Below are 13,050 nucleotides of genomic sequence, written 5' to 3' on the forward strand. Positions count from 1 at the left end.
TGATAAATTATGAATGGGTTATTGATGTTGATATGTAGTTAGTGATGAAAGACAAATTGATATATTTTGAAGAATTTTGAACATAATAGTTTTATCATTTTTAATGTGTTATCTTCCTTATTTTCTTATTAATGTTATATATACAGGTATTTCACGAGGTGATGCAGAGCATTAAATATGAGCTTTGTGTTTAAATCTGTTTTTTTATGTAATATCTTTTGCTTTATATGTATATTTTAATATATGTGTCCTAAAGATATTTGCTTTTGATATTTATACATTTAAAAAGTATAAGTAAGGAACTAATATTACTAAACTATTCGTGAAGAAACTTAGTAATTATAATTATGCATGTTTAAAAGATGGATGCATGTTAAAGTAATAATTAGTTCAATATGAATCATTTGAGTTTTTATCTGTATGTAGTTAATGTTTTATTTTAAGAGAATATAATTACCATGTTTTATTTATTGATGATGTAAGGTTGAGAAAGCACAACGAAGTATTGCTATGTGAAATATTGTATGATGAGATGGGATATGATCCACGATGGTTGGATCGAAGTGGAAGATTTAGGATTGTGATTGAATGAAGTCTAGTTGATAACTTGGTAACATCAAAAAACAAAGGAAACTCTGCCGATTTTTCTGTAGAAAATTAGATTTATATAATAATTATTACTTTGATTATATAACTTTGAGAGTGAGACATCAAAGGTGAGATATGTTAGACAATAACCGTAAGATAGTAACGGTTCAAGACTTAGATAATAACAATTCAAATTTCGGTAGTCTTCATATGAATACCATATATATATATATATATATATATATATATATATATATATAATTTACTCTATTTTCTAGTTACATGAGATTGTTATTTTATCTCGGTTGTGGGGGTGTTACACAATACCTTGCCTAGAATATTTAAAAGACTAGTTAGGGTTCCTAATAAACATGATACTAAGTGGCGACTCCTTATCTAACCAAAGACCTACTGACCTGTTCGGGAAGGGTTATGGCGATGTCACGCTCTCATGAAGGGTACAATATCTCTTTAGGTGATACTTAGAAATTTTGTTTAGTGATTATTCTATCGATGCTTTTGAGAGAGAGGGGTCGCAAACGGTAGAAACAGAGGGTGAGTAGTGGCATTTGGTTTTGTTATTTGGGTTTATAGAGTGGGAAGGTGAAAAAAATAGAGGTTAGGGTTGATTTCAAAGTACTTTTGTAACAGCCCGACTCAACTTGCCATATATTGTCCGTTTTGGGCCTTAACGCCCTCACGGTTTTATTCCTGGTGACGCGAGCCCACATCTGAGCCTGACGCCCCAAAACGTGTATGACAAGTTGCAACCAGCACTCTTAATAAGAACAACTACCAATCCCTCACCCGCCGATGTGGGATATGAAAATCCAGCCCACTTAACTAGCTCAACGCCCAATTGGCACAACCGGACAACAGTGAGGTTTAGCTCTGATACCAACTGTAACAGTCCGACTGTACGACTTGATCAATGTTAAAAGATCCCAACATATCCTCTTAATTTGAGGGTAATTTTTTTTTAATTCACCAAAAATTCGGCAGAGTTTCATTTGTATTTAGGACATCCCAAGTTATCAACTACTATCAATTTACTCAATCAACCCATCATCACAAGGTCCCATAATTCTGGACCTTATATCAAACATCATAATTCAACACCTCATACAATCCACACAATATATATATATCCTACGAGTAAGTTCAATATGAACATAGTCCACATTTCATATCATAAAATTTTAAAGAAAAGGAATACTAACATGCAAAGAAAGCATTTACAACATAATAAGTGTTCTTAAACATTTCAAAAGGGTTAATTATAAGATAACTAAAATACTACATGCTAAGCTGAACTTTTATAAATATATCAAGGTTTACACAAAAGTATACTACATAAATGCGCTAATTCCCTTTTGTTTAAGTTAAATATTTACATAAGCTTCACAAAGTAGAGTCCTAAACTAATGATCTTCCTGGATATTTGATGGACCTGTTACATAAATAAACATATCATTATGTTGATAAAGAATATATATGCTCATGTAATGAATACGAATGAAGTATTAACTTTCTAGCGGACCCATAAGAATTCTAACAGAGAACTTATATTTTGCTTGTAAGTCTTTTAAACCTAATTAACACTCATTTGTATATCCTTAATTTGAATACTCTTATTTACTTGCATGAACTGGGTGACCTTGCCAAGTCTAATCTTGTAACTCATATCCCGACAATCCTATCACGGATGCCATTAGCCGAAGCTAATCTTGTAATTCATATCCCGACATTCCTATTGTCGCACCCTCGCGGCGGAGCGCGGTGTCGCGACGATCCTCAATTGATTTCGGGGTCGTTTTGTTTCGTGGATAAGGGAGTCGCCACCTAGTATTATGGTCACTAGGGAACCTAACTGGTCTTTCAGAGATTCTAAGGCAAGGGACTGGTTGCGTAAAGGGAAGGTATTAGCACCCCTAGTACACCCTACCTAAGGTAAGCTGCTTGGTGTTTGGTTTGCCTTATAATTGCTATGGTGTTGGTGTTTTCTAATCCCATCAGTTTTTCTAGGTTTGATTCAAACTAAATTTATTAAGGTAGAAATCCAAGGAGATTCCATGTGCTTTAAAAGCTCATTTTTCCCTTAGTATTTCAAGAGTTTGCGACTCGTAAATCACAAGTAGGGAGGATAAAGATTTAGAAATCTAAGAAAATTCAGAGCGCTTTAAAAGCCTCTTTTTGCTTTAGTGTTTCATACTCTCACGGCTCGTAAATCGTGGAGTCAAAAGTTGAAATGTCCTCAATTATAATCAAGACTTCTTTCAAGGATGTGTGCGGATTTATTATTCCTAGAAAATTATTTTGGATATTTACCACTCCGGGTTTCTTTATCCAAATATTAACAGTGAATAATAACAAATTATTCCCAATAATATTTTGGATATTCGTCCTTTAAAGATTTCTTTATCCAAACATTAGCGGTGAATAATAGATGAATTCCCCCCAAAATAAGATTTTTATATTTTTTGGAATATTGGCCAATACCCTTTGGAGTTTTACAAACATGTTGTAAAATCCAGAAATGCAAGAAAACAAATTTTTTTTGTGTTTAAGAAATCCATGCGAAAACACATTTTCAAAACTTCCAATACTTTTTATATAAATAAAAAAGAGCGTTCAAAACATGTTAGGGTATTGGCCGTATGCAACACACAAGAAAACAAAATTTTTTGATATATATGTATATTTGTCACATTGCGTCGAAAACCGGGTATTCTAAATATGAGATTTCTATTTTTTACAATACAAAAGAAAAACCAGACCTTAAAATAAATATGACAGAAAATCATAAATCTCCTTTTCTTTTGAAACGGTCTCAAAAACATGGTATCAAAACGTGCTCTCTTTTTCATAGATTTCTATTTTTACAATACAAAAAAAAACACAAAAAAAAATAAATACACATGCCTTGCCCGGTTACTGTTCAAGTGAATTAAATTTCACTTGAACAGTAACAAATGCAACTCAGAATGCATGCAAAAGCTGGGAATAAAAGACAGCTTACCTGGTCTGCTGGCGATGCCCTTTTTTTCAGTCTTACGTTGCCTGCGTTCGTCTAGCGTTCTCCTGTATTGCTTGCCTCTTTCTCCTTTCTTCTCCCTGTTTTCTTCTCTTCTCTTTCCCTTCTTCTCTGTTCTGCTTTCCTTTTCTTGAAAGCTGGCGCTGAGACGGATGAAGACGACAGGTGCTGATAGCTGACGGGCGAAGATGATGATGATGCAGTTCTTGCGCATGACCCGTTATCACTGATTCTGGAGACAATGACGAACGCTGGTAACACTGGTGTTGGTCTCTGTCTTTCTCTTCTTGCCGATGCTCTCTCTGGAGACGGCGAAGACGATGATGATGAAGGCGTGTTGTGCTGGTGGAGTTGTCGCCCTTGCCTCTATGTTTTTTCTTGCTTTCGACAGTATCCTTCTTATGGCTTTCTCTGCCCTGCCTCTCTCTCGTTTCTTCTTGTCTTTCTTTTCTCGTTTTTCTCTGTTCTCTCCTTTCTTTTTCTGTTTTTCTCCTCTTTTTGCTCTTTCTTTGTGCGTTTCCGCCCCCCTTCTTTAGGTCAGCAGCCGAGGCTTCTATATAGCCTATACACGGCTTTACTTAGGAAACAAATATTACATTAACTCTAGGGTGTATTCTCGGGTGAGCAGAAATAGGAAACCAGAATGTTTGATTCTGATTTTGTGATTAGCAGTGATTTCTTTCATAGTTAGAGGATGGTGTGGCTCTTTTCTTTCCTTCCATAGGGCCAGCTGCTCCCTTTGAAATGAGGCAACAAAAACATGGTCTTCAGCTCCAAAAATCAGGCGTGATGAGAAAGGAAAACAGCAGAAAAAAAAAGGAAAGAAATCAGATGGAGGGTGCAGCTGCAAAGTCCTATTTTCCTTATTCGGTGTGGTAAAAATCCTGTCATTTATGATGATCCAGCCCCCCCTCTCCAGCTTTCAATGTCCTTCTTCAATTCAATCCCTCAATTTAGCACATTTCGATTCAGTCCCTGGTCCAAAAAAAATCCTTCGAATCAGTCCCGCGAACTTGGGCAAAAATCCTTCTCGCGGCCAAGAATCCCTGCTTTCAACACTAGATATTCAAACGGGAATATCTTGAGCTTTTGATATTGAAATCAAGTGATTCAAAACCCCAAATTCATCTACGTGTCCCAGACTACAACTTTGATGAAGGATTCAAAGTGAGATAAATTCGTTTTGAATAACAGAATTGCAACTAAACTCGGCTGGAAACCTTCTCGCGGCAAGATTCTATGTTTTCACGCTAGATTTCAAACAGAAATATCTTGAGTTTTTGATATCGAAATCAAGCAATTCAAAAGCTCAAATTCATCTACGTTTCCCGGACTACAAATTTGATGAAGGAGTTGAAGTGAGATAAAATCATTTTAGAGAACAGAATCTGCCCGTAATCTAGTTGGTCAAAAAGGTTCTTGATCTGACGATGCTGAGCATCCGAATCTGACTGAGAATTTTCCCTAAGAAAAATGATCCCTAGGACCTAATAAAGGTGTACGTAAATTTTTTAACATATCATGAGTGACAGAATATACCTAGGATGGTCAGATATCATACGAAACCGAGTCAGAATCAGAGCCTAAGTTGGAACAAAAAATTGCGACAATAGCAGAACCATTTTTTTTTATGCAAATTCTAAGGGATTTATTCAACCTTAAAGACCAGATAAAAAAGAATGAATTTGGCATTATGAAGACTTCTGATCAATCTAAGAAAACTTGATGATTTTGGCAGCAAAGGGGAAGGATAAAGAGAGCAGAAAACAGCTCAAACAGGGTTTCGAAAAAATATTTCTTTCATCTGCTTTTGTCAATCTTCCAGCAAACATGGGGTCCAAAAATGAGTAACAAAACCTATCACGGATGCCATTATCCGAAGCTAATCTTGTAAATCATCTCCCGGCAATCCTATCACGGATGCCATTAGCCGAAGCTAATCTTGTATTTACGCTAGATTTTATTTACATTGAACACGACATTTATTGTAATTGCATTCACCATAAGAATTCTAAATTGTATAAGTGCAAATAGGAGGAGAATCACGCACCTGCTTCGCCTGTCTCGCGACCTCCCCTAACAGAAGATCCAATCCTAGTTGCTCCTTCTAAATCATAAGGAAGTTTTTGGTTATGATTCCTTCAAGCCGACATTATAGAGAATCCATATTCATCCATTACTCATATGTTACTTTCTATGCATGTTCATTTCCTCATAGTAACATACATACATATATCATGTATATTTTCAGAGTTAGTATCTCAATGTTCAAGTGTTCATATGACTCAATTCTTTTATATTCTTATATATAACATTCACGTGAAAGTCTATTGTTACTGTCCAATTATTACTGTCTAGACATTGAACTGTTACTATCCAACTGTTACTGTCCAACCGTTACTGTTTAGACATTGAACTGTTAATCTAACTATTACTGTCTAGACATTGAACTATTACTGTCTAGACATTGAACTGTTATTGTCCAAATTTTACTATCCAAGTGTTATTGTCTAGACATTGAACTGTTACTGTCCAACCGTTACTGTCTAGACATTGAACTGTTACTGTCCAACTGTTACTGTCTGAACACTCATCAGATTTTTAACTATATCTAGAGTTCTAGAACTCCATTTTTAGTGAGATTGATCTCGTTAGAAAGCTAAGACACGAGGCTACAAGTTCTCTAAGGAAGGAGAACCCAGTTATGTGTCCAAGATAGTCAAAATTGCTCATCAACTGATCAGTCGTATTGCCCTACAGAATCAGTCACGACTCAATCTTGGTTGGTAACCCATAACTAGAGTCTACATCTCCAAATTGAGCAAGACCAGTTTCCTTGGTTAGCTACCATCCAAATCTACAATTTCTATGAAGGAACCCAATCCTAATTCCCTCATACTCCTACCCAAAATCTCAACGAAAGTCAGGAGATGAGTCTGTCCAGATTCGTCACCCCCTTCCCTTCACACAATACTTTCATAAACTACATACCACACATGAATTAACTTAATTTTAACTCTAAACGCCGGAAAAAAATAAAAAAATAAAAGTGAAGAAATTCATGCATATGGTTAAATAAAAAACAGAAATTTAGAAATTTTTGAATATAAATTTCCGGGCAAAATAGTTTGAAACATTATAATAAACCCGGTATTGTTGAGGGTTGGATTTAATTGAAGAGAATAATACACTTAAAGGAAAAAGGGGGTCTAAATGCAAATAAGGAAAAATATAGAGTATAAATACTCTCTCCTCACCAAAAATCTGTAGGAACCCTAAGGAGAGAAGATAGGGAGTTTTATACCCATTCTTGAGAAATCAAGAGAGAAACACTAAAATTTCAAGAACCCATCCAAGATTAAGAGCTTATAGATGGGATAAACACTTGAGAACAAAAGATTACCAAGAAATTGAACAAGAAGAAAAGAAAGGAGGGAGTTGAAAATCTTCAACTAGTTGAAGATCAAAATCTTAATTTGTACTGGGTAAGGTATTCTAAACATGATCTTAAAAAAATTCATTTTTAAATTCGATAAAGAATTGATGCCTTGATATTGAATCATAGGTTAGGGTTCTCACTACCAGAAAACCGGAGAAAAGCAACGGAATTACCGACGGAAATATTCCGTCGGTAATTTATACCGACGGACATAAGTCCGTCTCAAAATCTGTCGGTATTTACCGACGGAATCATTCCGTCGGTAGATACCGACGGAATATGTCCGTCGGTATATACCGTGGATTTCACCGACGGAATATACATTTCGTCTTGAAATACGCAACGGCATGGTGACGTCAGGTGATTTTACCGACGGATAGTACCGAGGGATTCAAAATGTGATAGCCGTACAGTGACGTGGCGATTTCACCGACGGAATTAATCCGTCGGTGATTCCGTCGGAAAAAACCATTATATGCACCCATCTGCCAACACTATCATCCTCTGTTTCTCCTTCTTCTTCTTTCCCATCCCACCTCTCCCCTCCCAAACTCCTCCCAAACTGCAGCCAAACACCCATCCCAAACTCCTCCCAAACTGCAGCCAAACACCCATCCCAAACTCTCCACTATTCTCAACACGAGCACTCAAGTTTCTTATATCTTGTACGTGGTCACAATATCCGTTTCTTGTAGATTTTATCATTTTTTTGTAAGTAAATCTATCCTTTTTAGTTTTAATATTTAATTGTGAATTTTATTGTTTTAGTATATGTATTTTGTTAACGTTTGTACTTGTTTAATTGTTATTTGTCAAAGAAACTTGTAGTATGAATGTATAATTTTGTAGTTGTTATAGGTTGTTTTAGATTTTGTCAAATTATATTTGTTTGTAAATTGTTGAAATTTTGTTTGAATTACACCGAATTAAATGTGTCGTTGTGATGAAATAAATAATTAATAGCTTATTTAAGTGTCTTGTTTAATTGTTATCAATTATATTTCGAAGTTGTGAGTAATTCTGTAAATTTATATATGTATAAATTTGTATGTATGAACGTTGATAGTTGATAATTGATAATGAATATTTAACATAAGTGTTGTTTTAGTTTGTTGGATAATGTCGGGGAAAACCAATATTTTTGTTATGTTTTATAGAGGTTCAATAGAAGTCATGGATGATCGTTCATGGATGTATCGGAACTCACCCCAAGGATTGCGGAGGATGGATTATTGTAACGGTGTCCAAGGGTTTTATTAATTTCGCAACATCTATTCCGAGGAATTTTACTGATGGCGGTATTAGGTGTCCATGCAGGAAGTGTAAAAATTTAAAGTTTCTGCATCAAGATGTTGTAACGATGCATCTTCTAACCAAAGGGTTCATGGAAGATTACCTGTGTTGGTATGCTCACGGAGAACTATTTGTTCCTGATGAGAGCATGGAAGAACAGGTGGTTGGGTCAACTTCTAGTGCTAGTAACATGCATGAAGTTGGAAATGAGAACAGTAATCCTTACAGGAATATGGTTATGGATGCAATGAGAATGAGTGAAGATAATGTCAGGGGATGTCCAATCGTAGAAGAAGAACCTAATGCAGATGCAGCAAGGTTTTTTGATCTGTTGAGAGATTCTGACGAACCATTATGGGATGGCTTGCACGAACCAAAGTAAATTATCAGCCGTAGCACAGGTGTTCACCATCAAGTCAGATCACAGGTTGAGTGAAGGCCGGTTATGACAAGATTATTGAATGGGCGAGAAGCATTTTACCTGAAGGGAACAGGCTGAAAGAGAACTTCTATGCTGCCAAGTCCATGATGAAACCCCTCGGTTTAGGATACCAGAAAATTGATATATGCCCTAACTTCTGCATGTTATACTACCTTGAAAATGCCGAGATGACCGAGTGCATGACGTGCGGGCATTCCCGTTACAAACCCAGAACTGGTAGAGGGAAGACTCTCGTGGCATATAAAAAACTTAGATACTTCCCAATCACACCTAGACTGCAGAGGTTATTCATGTCACCAAGGACTAGGTGAGCACATGACATGGCACCAATCACACCATGCGGTTGATGGAGTGATGGTTCATCCTTCTGACGGTGAAGCCTGGAAACACTTTAACAGTATGCATCCTCCCTTTTCAGCTGAATCAAGGAACGTGCGTCTTGGGTTGTGTACAGACGGATTCAATCCATTCGGGTCATTTGCTGCTCCTTATTCTTGTTGGCCGGTCATACTGACGGTTTATAACTTGCCACCGGGGATGTGTATGAGGCCGGAGTTCATGTTTTTATCTATGGTCATACCAGGTCCGAGCAGTCCGGGGCGGAATATAGATGTTTGTCTTCGTCCGTTGATTGATGAGTTGACGCAGTTGTGGTCCTCTGGAGCTTTGACTTATGACATCTCGAGGAAACAAAATTTTGTTATGAGAGCGGCTTTGATGTGGACTATCAATGATTTCCCAGCTTATGGAATGGTTTCTGGTTGGAGCACGCATGGAAAGCTAGCATGTCCATATTGTATGGAGAACAACAAGGCATTCACGCTATCAAAAAGACATGCGAGGGATAACGGTCTTGAAGGATGGAATGAGGTGGCGGTTTGGTAGGAATTCAAACCGCCATTCATCTCGGGGGAAATATGGACGGCATATATTGAGCACGTGACCTCAGAGCGGTTCTCACGGCGCTCATAGTCTGGCGCCGACAACCGGAACCGGCAAATTTATGGTTCGGTGACCACGCACACTGGCGGATCCGTCCCATTCAGCGCACATGCTAAGCGGATGGTAAGATTAATTTTATTGAAATATATCGTTAATTAATTTGTCGTTCCTTATAATATATTTAACTTTCAACCTATTTTTTCCTTACAGGCTGCGTCTCTTGGACGTGAACCGAGTCCAATGGAGCTGTTTCTAGAGACGCATGTGCGGAGTCAAGACCGCCAAAAAGGGGTGCAGCAGTTCGTGGACAACCGTGCTCAGCACTTCGTGGTATGTTCGTTCATTCATTTTATTTTGTAAGTTATTATTTTCTTGAATTGCATCTTGAATTGCATTTGATGATTTTTTTACCGATGGAATTTTCAGGAGACCTATAATAGCCGGTTGAGGGAGAGATATGGGGACAATTCGTCGACCCATCCAGATTTCGATCCAGATTTGTGGATGGAGGCGGGATCGTCTGGTGGACCCGATAAAAACAGGGTCTACGGGCTCTCCAACACTACGGCTGACAACTTGCGTTCGACTCGTAGTGTCTCAACTGTTGGAAGCTCTCCATCAGTATCGAACACCCAGTCTGAGGAGTTCATTGCGTTGAAACAACAATATCAACAACTCTCGACGAATTATGATGAGCTCCGTCAAATAGTCATGGAGATGAGATCAAAGATGGGTGACGATACTTGTGCAGCTTCTTTTTGGCCGTTTGGTCCCGGGAACAACCAGCCTCCTCCTCCTCCGCCTCCTCCTCCAGCTCCGCCGCTATTCTAGTTTAATTTTGTTTTTTAAACACATTAAATTTGTAATGAATATTATTACTTTTACATTTTTAATGTTTAATGCATTTTTATTTGTTTATTAAGGTTTTTTACAATTAATAAATTTTTTTTATATATATTTCAAATACATACCGACGGATATACCGACGGATACTATCCGTCGGTATTTAACAGATAGTTGCCGAACAATTACCATCCATGCCATCATTACCGACGGCATCACCGACGGATATTATCCGTCGGTGATTAACTTCCGACGGCCTTACCGACGGATATTATCCGTCGGTATTACACAGAGAGTTGCAACAAAATTACAAGCCATGCCATAATTACCGACGGAAAATCCGTCGGTAATGCCGTCGGTAATTACCCTTAAAATTACCGACGGATTGCCCGTCGGTAATGTTCCCGCGGGGAATTTTTTTTTGGCGCGCGTATCCGTCTGTATTACCGTCGGTGTTTCCGTCGGTGAGTGGTTTTTTTTATTTGCGACAGATTTAGCGACGGAAATGGGATTTACCGACGACTGTTGTACCGACGGACGTGTTCCGTCGGTGAGACCGTCGGTATTGTTTTCACCGACGGATTGCATTGCTGTCACCGACGGAATTAATCCGTCGGTAAAACTGGATAATGTTGTAGTGTCTTAGACATAAATTAGGGAAAAAGTACTTATTGTTGAGATTAAGTTAATTTATATGTGTGGTATGTAGTTTATGAAAGTATTGTGTGAAGAGGAGAGGGAGACAATCTGGATAGACTTGTCTCCTGACTTTCGGTGAGATTTCAGGTAGGAGGATGAGGGAATTAGGATTGGGTTCCTCATAGGAATTGTAGATTTGAATATTAGCTAACCAAGAAAACTGGTCTTGCTCAATTTGGAGATGTAGAACTCCAATTATGGGTTACCAGCTGAGACCGAGTCGTGACTGATTATGTAGGGCAGTAGGACTAATTAGTTAATGAGCAATTTTGACTATTTTGGAGGCAAAACTGGGTTCTCCTCCCTTAGAGAACTTGTAGCCTTGTGTCTTAGCTTTCTAACGAGATCAATCTCACTTAAAATGGAGTTCTAGAACTTTAGATATAGTTAAAAATCTGATGAGTGTTCAGACAGTAACAGTTGAAAATTGGACAGTAAGAGTTCAAAGTTGGACAGTAACAGTTCAAAGTTGGACAGTAACGGTTGGACAGTAACAGTTCAAAATTGGACAATAACAATTAAAAATTGGACAGTAACAGTTCAAAGTTGGACAGTAACAGTTGAAAATTAGACAGTAACGGTTGGACATTAATAGTTCAAAGTTGGACAGTAACAGTTGAAAATTAGACAGTAACGGTTGGACATTAATAGTTCAAAGTTGGACAGTAACAGTTGAAAATTAGACAGTAACGGTTGGACATTAATAGTTCAAAGTTGGACAGTAACAGTTGAAAATTAGACAGTAACGGTTGGACATTAATAGTTCAAAGTTGGACAGTAACAGTTGAAAATTGGACAGTAACAGTTCAATATCTAGACAGTAATGGTAGGCTTTCACGTGAATACTATATATATAAGAATAGAAAAGAATTGAGTCATACGAACACTTGAACATTGAGATACTAACTCTGAAAATATACATGGTATATGTATGTATGTTATTATGAGGAAATGAACATGTATAAAAAGTAACATATGAGTAATGGATGGATATGGATTCTCTATAATGTCGGCTTGAAGGAATCATAACCAAAAACTTCCTTATGATTCAAAAGGAGCAACCAGGATTGGATCTTCTGTTAGGGGAGGTCGCGAGACAGGCGAAGCAGGTTCGTGATTCTCCTCCTATTTGCACTTATACAATTTAGAATTCTTATGGTGAATGCAATTACAATAAATGTCGTGTTTAATGTAAATAAAATCTAGCATAAATACAAGATTAGCTTCGGCTAATGGCATCCGTGATAGGATTGCCGGGAGATGATTTACAAGATTAGCTTCAGCTAATGGCATCCGTGATAGGATTGTCAGGATATGATTTACAAGATTAGCTTCGGCTAATGGCATCTGTGATAGGATTGCCGGGATATGAATTACAAGATTAGACTTGGCAAGGTCACCCAATTCATGCAAGTAAATAAGAGTATTCAAATTAAGGATATGCAAATGAGTGTTAATTAGGTTTAAAAGACTTACAAGCAAAATATAAGTTCTCTGTTAGAATTCTTATGGGTCCGCTAGAAAGTTAATACTTCATTCGTATTCATTACATGAGCATATATATTCTTTATCAACATAATGATATGTTTATTTATGTAACAGGTCCATCAAATATCCAGGAAGATCATTAGTTTAGGACTCTACTTTGTGAAGCTTATGTAAATATTTAACTTAAACAAAAGAGAATTAATGTGTTTATGTAGTATACTTTTGTGTGAACATTGATGTATTTATAAAAGTTCAACTTAGCATGTGGTATTTTAGTTATCT

The sequence above is a fragment of the Populus trichocarpa genome, chromosome 10 (assembly GCF_000002775.5).
Source record: "Populus trichocarpa isolate Nisqually-1 chromosome 10, P.trichocarpa_v4.1, whole genome shotgun sequence".
Taxonomy (NCBI): domain Eukaryota; kingdom Viridiplantae; phylum Streptophyta; class Magnoliopsida; order Malpighiales; family Salicaceae; genus Populus; species Populus trichocarpa.